Below are 13027 nucleotides of genomic sequence, written 5' to 3'. Positions count from 1 at the left end.
TCCAGGAGAAAGAGAGCCTTGAAGTGAGACTCCAAGGAAACTAGAAGTTTTCTTGGTCAATGAGTAAGAAAAAGGCAAAGAAGGTGTCCTCACTAAAGCTGCAGTCCAGGCCCCAGGCTGAGGCAGAAAGATAAAAGCACCCTGGTGATTCCAGGGAGCCCAGATTGAAGTGGGGAGAGAAAGGTGGAGAATCCGGAGGGCACAGGGCCATGCCTGGGAGCTTAGATTTCATTTTGATGACACTGGAAAACTCCTGGGTGTTTTTCAGCATAAGCATGGCATGTGGGTTCTAGAAAGACTACAGGGGTGGCTCATTGGAGGGTGGCCAGGAGAGGAGGGAGACTGGAGTTCTAGAGCCTGTGGGAATCCACAGCAGTCACACTAGAGAGACAGTAAGGCCTGGGCAAGGCAGAGAGAGCACAGCTCCAGAGGGGAAATCCCGGCGGCTCTGCCCAGAGCGAGTAGAGAGCCAGCCTGCAGGTGCTGAATGCAAATTGCTGGAGAATTCTGTCTGGAGACACATTCTCTCCACAGTCCACGCGAGGGGCAAAAGCTTGGGAAACAACCAAATTTAGAGAGGCAGGAGAAAAACACATTGTTTATTTCTTAATTAGGAGCTGATTCATAATTACTTCCACCCCATTTCTTTTTATTTTCACCCATTGATTTTGTTTGATCCCCAAATCAACCCTGCAAGACAATTGGCATGTGGCGTGCTCCCCTTTTAGAGATGAAGAAGCTAAATCTTGGAGAAGCAAGTTTGTTCAAGGCTTTGTATAGAGTCAGTTGTGGAGATGGAACCAGAACTCATGCCTTTCTCACTTCAGAAGCCGGCCTTGTTTTTCTCCTTCCCTGCTATCCTTTCTACCTTCCTTTCTTCTTTCCTTCTTTCCTTCCCTCCTTCCTCCCTCCCTTCCTTCCTCTCTTGCTCAATCTCAGAACTTTGGGAGGTTGAGACGGGTGGATCACCTGAGATCAGGAGTTCTGGACCAGCCTGGTCAACATTGCAAAACCCCATCTCTACTACAAATACAAAAAAAAATAGCCAGGAATGGTGGCAGGGGCCTGTAATCTCAGCTACTCGGGAGGCTGAGGCAGGAGAATTGCTTGAAGTCAGGAGGTGGAGGTTGCAGTGAGCTGTGATCATGCCACTGCACTCCAACCTAAGCAAAAGAGCAAGACTCTGTCTCAAAACACACACACACACACACACACACACACACACACACACACACACACACAGAGAGAGAGAGAGAGAGAGAAAGGAAAGAAATTAAGGTGTCTGATAAGGCATACAACCACTGCCTAATGGGAAGACAGACATCTGAATAAGCTCCCAGGAGAGGAAGGCTGGATAGAGATAGCGCTATGTCCTGGTGTTCATGCAAGACAGAGGAAGCAACATCTCCCTCTGTCTAGGGGTTCAAATATCACTTCCTTTGGGAAGGAGTTGATATTTGCTTTGAGGATGAATAGGAATTATCCAGCTGCAAAACACTTTTTTAAGCACAGAAATTCACCGCAGGCTTTACTTCGTGAATAATCTACCCTGACCCCGTGATGAGTCAGATTGAGACTCCCTTTCATTTGCAGCTAATTCACTGGTTTGCTGCTGAGGCTTTTCATGGTGACTTTCTCTGCTTCATTCTCAGATATGCTTCATTCTGGCCACTTGGCCTTGCCTAAAAAGCCCATGCCAAGTCCCCATGAGAATCCTGCACAAGGCCACCAAAAACAAGAGTGTATGCCTGAGTGGTGTGGCCTAAAATCTGTGAGCTTCTCTGCACCCACCTTCAGGGACTGGAGACAGTGCCCTCAAAAAGAGCAGTCAGCCAAGTCAGTTCCAGTACCTCTAAGCAGCAGCCAGAGAGGCAACTCCCTGAGCACAGGGAGAAGCAGCCCAATGTTGTAAAAGGATGCAGGCAAATAATTAAGTCACTGTTTACAAGAAATTCTAATCTTAGGGCAGTTCAAGGTAAAGACAGACACCAGCCAGGGACAGCCAAGAGCAACATTGCCAGAACACTTGGAGACAGGGCCTTCAGCCAGACACTGTTTTTTCTCTAAATATTGTCACCAAAAACTCAGTCAGAAAGTTTCTCTGTCCCCTGAGCAACCCCAGCATATCAGCAATAAAATAGTAAAAATAATTACTGGGATATAGGATCGCCTCCTATATGCTAGTCATTTTGTTTATATTATTTAATTTTATGCCTCACCCACTGTCTCCCAAACATTTCTAAGTAGATATTATTACAGAAAAGGAAACAGAGAGGTTGGGAAATTGGCTGAAGCCACACAGTTAATAAAGAACAGAATTAACTTATGTCTAGAATATGAACTCAAGACCACCTGTTTTTCAGATTTTTATTGTGTTTTGCCAAGCAGAGAAACTGTTTCGACAGACCAAGGTTTTATTTACTTTTGAATTATCTACATCTAGACGAATGCATCACAAATATTTGGGGCTATCAAGATTTTTATTAAAATGTGGTGAAAAATATAGTCAGAGTTTGTCCCCCAAAACTGCACATGTGCACATGGGAAATTTTCTGTAAAATGTCAGGGTATTCACGGAGTTTTTTGGAAAACAATCTGTGAACTTCAGGTTAAGAAACCCCAATGAAAATCTTTCTTGTGAATTGATTTAGAATTATAGTTTACAACCCTAAGTGGTCATCCCCAGCAGGGCTTCATGATCTGCCTGGGGCCACGCTTTCACTCTCTCTCCAGTTCACGCTGGTACAGAAGGAGGACCTGCTGGGCAACCAGATTCAGAAGGGATATGGCCAGCTGTCACAGAGAGTTCTAGGTTGCGCTAATCTCATGTTTCACTGAGAGCTGGGACATTTTACCTCTGCTATCACCTGTGGCTTATCTAACTGTCCAGAGGCTGGGAAACCCCTGCCAGTTCCACAACCTGTTTTCACATTACTGATGGTGGAGAAGAGATGACAATATATTTCCAACTTCTCACTGTTTCCCAAACACGCCTTGCTCTTTCATGGCTCCAGGCTTTTTTACTTGTGTTTCCCTCTGCCAAAAGCATGTGTTCCTCTCCTAGCAAAGCTTACTCCTCATTCGGAGGAGCAGAACATCACATCTTTCTTGACATCACCTTCTCTTGGCTGCCCTCCTTGACTCTTCTGCACACCACATGCACCATCAGTCATAGCCTTTCGTCTCCCTTTGTGAACCCTGCACCTGCCCACACCCCGCCCATCACTGGTATGGTACTGCCCCAACAGTGAGAATGATATCTCTATCTCCTGCGGGTGCCACAGAGCCTGGACTGTCAGAAGTGGTGAACAAATGTTTGTTAAACAGCAGAATGAACAGTTGAAGGGAACTGGTGGAAATTCCCCTGAGGCAAAGTACTGACGGAGCTAGATACTTCCTTAAAGTGATACTCCCTTAAAGCATTTTGGTGGATGTTAGCCATTGTCATCTTAGCCTCAATTAATGTGATTTAAATGAGTTTTTTGTTTGTTTGGTTTCTGTTTGTTTGGTGTTTGGCAATGTAGGACTTTTTGACCTCAAGTCCTGAGATAGTTTTCCCCTCAAATTCCTGGGAATTTGTCATCAGGATGTTCACCAGGAAAGGCTGTTTTTGAATCAAATATACCCTTTGAGACCTTCTCAAATTGGAAACACTATTTAAGACAGGAAATTCTTATTTGAGCACACATGCATGTGTTTGTGTTTGTGTGTGTGTGTGTGTGTGTGTGTGTGTGTGCATTTAAATAAGAATTTGGGGTTGTCTGTCTTTGATATTTAAAACTATCTTTCAAGTATTTTCCCAGGCCTTTGCTACTACTGTGTTATCAGCAATCCCTTCTATCCTTTATTTTATGGTTTCCAGAACAGAAGACAAAATAAATGAAAGGCTACATTGTATGTTAAGTTTTGTATGATATAACAAAAAAAGGCTTTAAGCAGCTTGTTTTGCTTGGTTTCTTTTGCAAACAATCTTATTCTCTCTCTTTCCTCTGCCCTCACATTGTCTCAAGTTAATGAAAGCCTCTAGGTTTGGTGAGATTATAAGACAAGTCATCAGAACACCTGTGGGCAGTGTAATGAAGCCTGTCAGTTATAAGAACTATCACTGCTTTAAAATATTAAGTACGATGCACAGTAGCATCAATTTTTAAAGTGTAGTCCTGGTACTTCTGGTAAGTCCTGAGATTTTTGTAGGAAGCCAAAGATGTAAAACACATTTTTACAATAATGTGGGTATGTTAATTACCATTTTCACTGTGTTGACATTCACAGTGATGGTGTAAAAGCAATGGTGGGTAAAACTGGGCACTTCAGCACAAATCAAGGAAGTGGCACAAAACTGAAATAGTAGAGGCCACTGTATTCTTTAATATCATATATTCACAGTAAAACAAAACAAACAAGCAAAAAACAAACAATACCCCAGCTTTACCTAAAAATGTCCTTATGGAAGCAATGAAAATTATTAACTTAATTCAATTTCAACCCGTAGATCTTCTTACTATTCTGTGTGATGAAATGGAAGACACTCCCACTGACCCCAGTGGTGATCTCAAGGAAAAGTATGTGTGCGTTTGCTTGAGTTGCAAGCTAAACTAGCAGCTCTTCTCCTTGAATGCATTTTTACTGAAAAGAATAAACAACTGTCAGAAAAGAAGGTTTATTCAGATTTGGATATTTGAAAGACATCAAAAACAATCTAAGTGAGACTGCCACTTCAAAGAACACAGTCAACAAATTGTTGCCAATAATACTTGTCACATTTTTAAGCAAAAATCAGTTTAGAAAGCTTCTATCTACCACAACCTTGACTTTTACTTAATGCATATTAAAAAACATCCAGCCTCATATACATATGTCATAGGACAAGGTGGAAGTTTTTAATAATATTTTCAGATAATTAGATAGTTAAGATAATTAATAATTTAGGAGATAATAAATATTATCCTTTGATACTACACAAAAAACTTGTCATGTGTTAGTTTCTTAAATAGTTGTTGTAATGTGGAATTTGAAGCCACATAAGTGATTTTTTTTTTTTTTTCAGATGGAACCTCACTCTCTCACCCAGGCTGGAGTGCGGTGGTGCGATCTCAGCTCACTGCAACCTCTGTCTCCCAAGTTCAAGCCATTCTCCTGCCTCAGCCTCCCGAGTAGCTGGGATTACAGTATACTACCACATCTGGCTAATTTTTGTATTTTTAGTAAATACGGGGTTTCACCACGTTGGCTAAGCTGGTACTGAGCTGACCTCACGTGACCTGCCCTCCTCATCTTCCCAAAGTGCTGGGATTCTGGGTGAGCGACTGCACCTGGCCATAAGTGATATTTTTCATACTTTATTACATTATTTCATATACTTTAACCAAACAACGTATCACAACAAACTGAAGGCAAAAGCAGATATAAACTTCAGTCATTTTATATTAAAGCTGACCTTAATTTATAAATTTATAGAAATATAATATAATATATATCTTCTCACTCATTTTTATTTTAAAAAGTTACTTTATTAAAATATGTTAATATGTAACAGGCTTATATTGTCATATTTTCATGCATTCATATGTATTCTTAACTGTCTCAGTTTTAATTGCTCACATAGGACAGAATTAATAGATATAACCCATACAAACAGAAGCTCTTTATGCTCCTCAATAGTTTTAAAGAGAGTAAAAGAATTATGTGATCAAAAAGTTCAAAAACCACTGCAGTCTTAACAATCTTGAGCTTGCAAAAATTACCTCAAAAAAACCATTTTTAGTATGGAATGAATGGGTGTGATGGCCCAGTTTCCAATACCTACCATCATTTAGCCCCATTTCTTTTGTGCTAGCCCAGAGAGGTGTGGTGGTCGGCAGAGAGTCGAGGCCTACAGAGCTCTGGTCATATATCTAGAATATAATTCTAATTCTAAAATGGACAAAGGCTAATAGCTGCACATTTGTCCTGTAAGCCTGGAGCCTCATTATTAGGTGGTTATGTGTATTTCTTTTCCATCACATCAGCCCTATATCTCAGTGCAGGTGGCATGTTGTCTTCTAGAAATATAACTTGATACAGACCCAGGCTTGAAGATAAGAGCACTGGATTCTCTTCTCAGAGTCACCATTAACCAGTCTGTGACCTGAGCAGTCTCTCTCTCTCTCTCTCTCTCGGGACTTCAATGTCCTTATTCACAAAAGGCAGATGTTTGATACTTGGACCATACTCTCTCTAAGGTATTTTTCGACTTGGAAATTCCATGAATAAGTTTGGATAAATATTTGGAAGACAATAAGAATAACAATTGACTTTTATATGGTATTTTATACTTGCCAAATTGCCTTTCCATCCAAATTCTTTCCTGGTGTTAATTTTACAGCAAATTCATGCCTGGTGGTAATTTCATCACAATTCAGATTAAGGCTTCCAGAGGAGATTGACTGGTATTGAGTTTTGATGTGTCACTAACCAGCTGTGTGGCCTTGAGTAGGTTATTTAATCCATCTACAGCTTAGAGAGCTGATAAGGTGATCAAATGAGGTAAGGCATGCACAGTATTTAGAATAGATTCCAGCCTATGTAACACACTCAGTAACTATTATTAACACCTGATTCAATGTATTGTAATTGTATGCTCACATGTCTAGCTCCCATCCTAGATTATGAAACTCCTTATAGATGAAGACCCAATCCAGTTCATCACTGCATTCCTAGCATAGTGCCTGGATCATAATCAGTACTCAGTAAATGCTCATTAAATGGACGAGTGGATGACTTATGTGATAGTTTACATCACTGTGCAGCATATATTCAGTTCTCAATCCCTCTTTCTTTGTTCAGAATTTAATTTTGCATGTAATTTGGGTTGATACATGACATTTCAGAGGTCTTAAATGCAAATGTATGGTTTGGCTTGAGTCTTGTGCTCTGATGATGATAATGGTGATGATGATAATCCATTAGAATTGTCATCCAGGAAGCCAGTGCTTCTTTAGCATGGACCCCAGAATGACAGAGACAATGCAGTAGACAACCATACTCTGAAGCAGAGCCTTCCAGCCAGTGCTGTCCCTAATCACAGACAGCTCTCCCAGGCAGTGCCATATTTTCTTCATAGAATCATGTGAGATAGAGCTGCCAGAATGTTGCTGATTTGTGGTGAACAGAATTGCTTATATATAGACAGGGCTTCAGACAAAATATTCCTGTTGTCCTTACACTCCAAAGACAGCCCTCCCATGAGTCAAGGCCATCCTAGACCACCTGATATTGACCTGCAGAATCATGAGTTCAATAATACATGTCTGTTGCTAAATGACTGGTATTTGGGGATGGTTTTTAAAATGACGGTCATGTGGCAGCCACAGATAGATTGATACAAACCTATAGTCTACGAGATAATTGTTATTGTTCTTCCCATTTTAAATGTGAGAAAATTAACAAAGGGGATATCATCTAGAATGCACTTGTTTGCTAATAATAGAAAACAGCTCAAATTGTTATATAGGGTAATGAAACCCAAAAAGGCAGAGGTGGGGCAGGGAGAGCTCCTGATGAAGCTGATTCAGTGGGTCCCCAGGTTCACCAGGGACCCCGTTTCTATGTATCTATTCATACTGCCTTTTGCCATAACAGTTACATCTTCAAGCTGCTATGGGTTCATCTGTGCACATCTGCAGAGGCAGAGTTCCTAGAGATTGCAGCAACTCTATAAGGTCCTCAAGAGTCACTCTGATCAGATCCTCTAGGATCAACACCAGTCCTAATCCATTCCCAGTTCTATCCTGTGTGTGAATGTGTGTTTTCAATCATCACTCACTTATTTAACACATATTTACTGAGTGCCTTCTCCGTCAGGCAATTTTCTATGTGCTGGGAATACACTATTGAATGAGGCAGAAATAGTCACTTTGCATGCGGAAGTTGCATACGATATACTGTATATAATAATATACACAAATAGGTGAGGGAGAGAGGGAGCTAGATAATTATATATACAGAAACCTAATGATGGCTATCATTGACCAAGACCAAAACCAGGCCTTACACCAGAGGTTTGTAATTCAATCTTCAAAATAATGTTATAAGATTTATTATTCACATATTATCATTAACAAAATGGTACACAGCAAAAATGAGTAATTTACTAGGCTGACACAACAAGTAAGTGCAGAAGGCTAAATTGATCACTTTCGGTTACTCATCTGCCATGCACATTGCCTGACATACAAGAAAAATCCTGTTTCTCTTTGGATGAACTGCGATTCCCATGCCAACTGACGTTAGAATAAACTATCTTTTATTGCTTTTATTATAGGAATTTAGTTAAATCCCTTAGAATGCTTTGGCTAAATACAAAGTGCTGAGAACCTCACATATTAATCAATTTTTCAAAGATAAAACATTGTTTGGGAGGCCGAGGTGGGTGGATCACCTGAGGTCAGGAGTTCAAGACCAACCCGGCCAACATCACGAAACCCCATCTCTATTAGAAGTGCAAAAATTAGCTGGGCCTGGTGGTACATGCCTGTAATTCCAGCTACTCAGGGGGCAGAGACAGGAGAAGTGCTTAAACTAGGAAGTGGAGGTTGCAATGAGCTGGCATCACGCCATTGCACTCCAGTCTGGCCACAGAGTGAGACTTTGTCTCTAAATAAACAAACAAACAAACAAACATTATCCATATCCATAGATACTACATGTATATCATTGATCATACTACTACCCAGACAATTTTAAACTCTTCCCATATATTATTGTAGTTATCCTTACCTTCTTTAACTTACTTTTTAAGATTAATTCATTTATATTACATAAATTTTGAAAAGAACGAGAAATTAGGACAGTGTAGAAAAAAGGTATCCAGAGACTAACAACTCATAAGAAACAACTAGAGCCTTAGTTTTTCCAAGTTATTTCCTCCATATTGTATTTTCACAAAAGTAAGATTATATACTACATACCATCTTGCATTATACTCTTTAGGTTTATTATTATACCACCTAATTTTATATGTTATTATAACATTGCTAACCTTATTTTCTATGTCATAATTCTAGTGTATAAAAGATGCCATAATTTTATTAGTCATTCTTTCCCTGTTGGACACTTAGAGTGGATGACTAATAGATCTATTTTAACTTCTTCCTATGAGGATACGTTTTTATTTATTTATTCAATCTCAATTTATTTTAGAATGGCAAATTAGAGAAGAAAAGACAAATTGTGTTGAAATATGGCTAGGTTTTTCTCTGCTTACATATCTAAATCAAAACTCATCAGCTTACTCCAGAAATAAATATATGTACATATATGTTATATATTAATATAGTATATTAATATATAATATATTATATATTGTAATATATTATATATTGTAATATATTATATATTATATATAATTAATATATTACTATATATTTATGTATTATTAATATAAATATATAATATATAAAATTTATATATTTATATAATATATAAATATAATTAATATATTAATATATTAATATATAATATATTAAATATATAATATACAATATAATACATAATATATAATATAATATGTAATATAGTAAATATATAATACATATTATATAATATATTATATCATATATATTTAATATTATATAATATTAAATATATGTTTTATATATTATATAATATATAATATTACATATATTATATATAATAGTGTAATATATGGTTATATATAAATATATAAATATATAGTTTTTACATATAGTTATATATTATTTATAATATATACTTTTTGGACATAGTTTTATATATATCATATATAAATATATATAATATATAAATATGTATATTATATATAAATTATATAAATACAGATAAATATATATTATATATAAATTATATAATATATATAAATATATATTTACATATATATAAAAATATATATATATAGTTTCTCCTACAACTCCTTCCTTGGTTATTGTTGCCTAGTTTCCAGAAATGCCCAGTCAGTCTGACTTTTTACTCCTTAAACATTTAAATCTAATTGGTCTCCAAGGCCACTCAGCCCTTCTGTCAGAGCAGAGTAACATATCCTCCACTCCTCTGATTTTTTGAGTGAATATGTAAAGTTGGGCTTTTTTATCTCATGCTTTCTTTACTATGAGGCAGGGCAATGACTGAAATAACTCTGTATTTGAATGTAGTAAACTCTTGATAGATAGTGAACACATGAACGCTGAATGATCATCACCTCTACCTTTTATTAATTCTAAACATAAATCCTACCCCATTCCTCCTCTAAAAACTTGCTGAGTACAAAAATCATGAATTAATAATCAAAACAACTAATAACTTTTAAAAGGCCTACTATGTGCCAGGAACTATTCTGAGTGTTGCACATAGTTTTTCTTTAGTTATTTAACTGCCCTACCTATAAAATCACCATTCACTTCATAAGTGAGGATATAGAAAAGTAGTATGAATTGCAAAAGGTTCCATAATAACTATGGGAGCAGAACTTTTAGCTACAGGTTATCTGGCTAAGCATAGCTCTGTCACCATCCCTGGCCCCATGCATTGATTGTTAGATTAAATCATAAAGAATGTGACCTACAAGGTGAGCCCCAATCATGTCATGGTTATGCTGAAGAAAGTGTAAGAGCAGTGTAGTTGGGAATGTCAAGGGTTTCAAATATAAGAGAAATATATTTTCCAGTTTTCTAAAAAATGTTTCCTAATAGTGTGTCATCATGGTTTTATTTTCTGGCATTGTTGTAAAAGCCTCAGTCTCTGGTGGAGATGTTTGCTTGGGTCATAAGAGAATGCATACTCTCCATGCACTGTTAGGTATAAAAGAGTAAGTATGTTCTATGTCTTTATACTTTAACCTAGATATTTGTGCTAGACATGCTCACGGACACATTATACATCCTATGTCATTGTGCTTTAATCAAGATATTTATGGTATTAGTTTTCTAAATCCTTTCACAAGCAACTTCCTATCCCTTCTGTATTTTGACTTCCTCTTTTCCTTTGTTCTTCATTGTCTTTACCTATTTAGAAAATTTTAAGTTGTTAGCCAATCAACTTCAGTTTAGATTGTAATGTCTAGCTCCAACCAATAAAACATCAGACACAGCAGTAAAAACCCAATGCTTAAGAAATAAATATGCCTATGCTTTCCTTTGTTCATTGTACTCTTGTAGCAAGACAGCTAACAAGAGTACTCTTTCTGCAAAAAGTAAAATTGCCTTGCTGAGAAAAGTTTTTGTCTGAATGCTAATTTTTCCTTGTAGCACCTAAGAACAAGCATTCTGTCTCTAACAGTCTAGGTCTCAGATCTCTTGAGCTCCATTCTACAATCCTACTGATCAACATCAAGGTAGCATAATTGAATCACTTATTTTTTAAAATGAAAGAAAACTGAATCCATACCAGAAGTTGTAGCAAATGCAGAAGTAATGAATCTTTCCTGTCCTCAATATGCTTATAAGTAATTCCTGTAGCTAAAGAATGTGATGAAGAATGTAAAAGTAGTTCAAATCGTGAAACATGGTCACGACATGGCCTCTGACTGATTTTCCAAGAAAAAAACTTATGATGAAGATGGAACTTACTATGCATCTTCAAGTAAAAATGCACCATCTATATGAGACAACAAGAAACTAATTTTAAATATAATAATAGGTAGTTTCAAGGCAAAAGTGTGTAAAAGATACACCGCACAAACGCAAATATAAAGAAAGCTGGCCAGGCACAGTGGCTCATTCCTATAATCCCAAAACTTTGAAAGGATGAGGCAGGTGGATCACCTGATGTAAGGTGTTCAAAACAAGCTTGACCAACATGGTGAAACTCCATCTCTACTAAAAATACAAAAATTAGATTGGCATGGTGGCATGTGCCTGTGGTCCCAATGACACCGAAGGCTGAGGCAGGAGAATCACGTGAATCCAGGAAGTGGAGGTTGCAGTGAGCCAAGATCATGCCATTGCACTCCAGCCAGGCTAGGCAATAAGAGCAAAACTCCATCTCAAAAAAAAAAAAAAAAAAAAAAAAAGGAAAAAGAAAAAAGAAAAGAAAAGGAAGCTGGAGTGATGATACCAACATACACAAAACAGACTTTAGCACAAAGAAAAATAGCAAGGATAATGTGGAATATTACAAAAATGAGAAAAAGTCACAATAATCCTAAATGGATTTGTATCTGATAATAAAGCATCAAAACTAAAACAAGACTTGAACAAATAGAGAATAATAGCTTGTGACTACAACAATCTTTCCTCAATAATTGATAAAACAAATTATTAGAAAATTATACAAGATGTAGAAGAATGAACAACATGAACCAACTGGATATAATTAACAATTATAGAACATTTCAACCAAGCAACAGCAAAGTACGCATATTTTTCTAGTTTGAAGCTAGAGAGACCATATCTTGGGTCATAAAGCAAACTTTAACAAATAATTAAATAATACAAAGTATATTCTTGGACCATACATTCATTTGCTAGTGCTGCCATAACAAAATGACAAACAGGCTGACAAAAATCAGAGACTGGGTAGCTTAAACAACTGATTGATATTTTCTCACAATTCTGGTGGCTTGAAGTTCAAGATCAAGGTGGTGGCAGGTGCAATTTCTTCTTACTTCTCTCTCCTTGGTTTGACGATGGCCTCCTTCTCTGTGTGTCCGATGGTCATACCATTGTGTATGTTGTCTGTGTGTAAATCTCCTCTTATTATAAGAACTCCAGTCATGTTAGATTGGGGTCCATCCTAATTACCCCATTTTAACTTAATTACTTCTTTAAAAACTATGTCTCCAAAAATAACCATATTCTATGGCAATGGGGGGTTAGGCCTTCAACATATGAATGTTGGGGGTACACAATTCAAACCACTGCAGGCCATATAGAATTAAACCAGGAAAAAATAACGGAAAGATAATAAAATCTCCAAACATGTGGAAATTAAACAAGACACAGAGGAGGTTACAAGGTAAATAAGAAAAATGAATAAAAATGAAAATGAAACCTCATAATATTGTGGGATATAGTTA

Source organism: Saimiri boliviensis, chromosome 1 (genome assembly GCF_048565385.1).
Source record: "Saimiri boliviensis isolate mSaiBol1 chromosome 1, mSaiBol1.pri, whole genome shotgun sequence".
NCBI classification, from domain to species: Eukaryota; Metazoa; Chordata; class Mammalia; order Primates; family Cebidae; genus Saimiri; species Saimiri boliviensis.
This window is presented reverse-complemented; position numbering follows the sequence as displayed.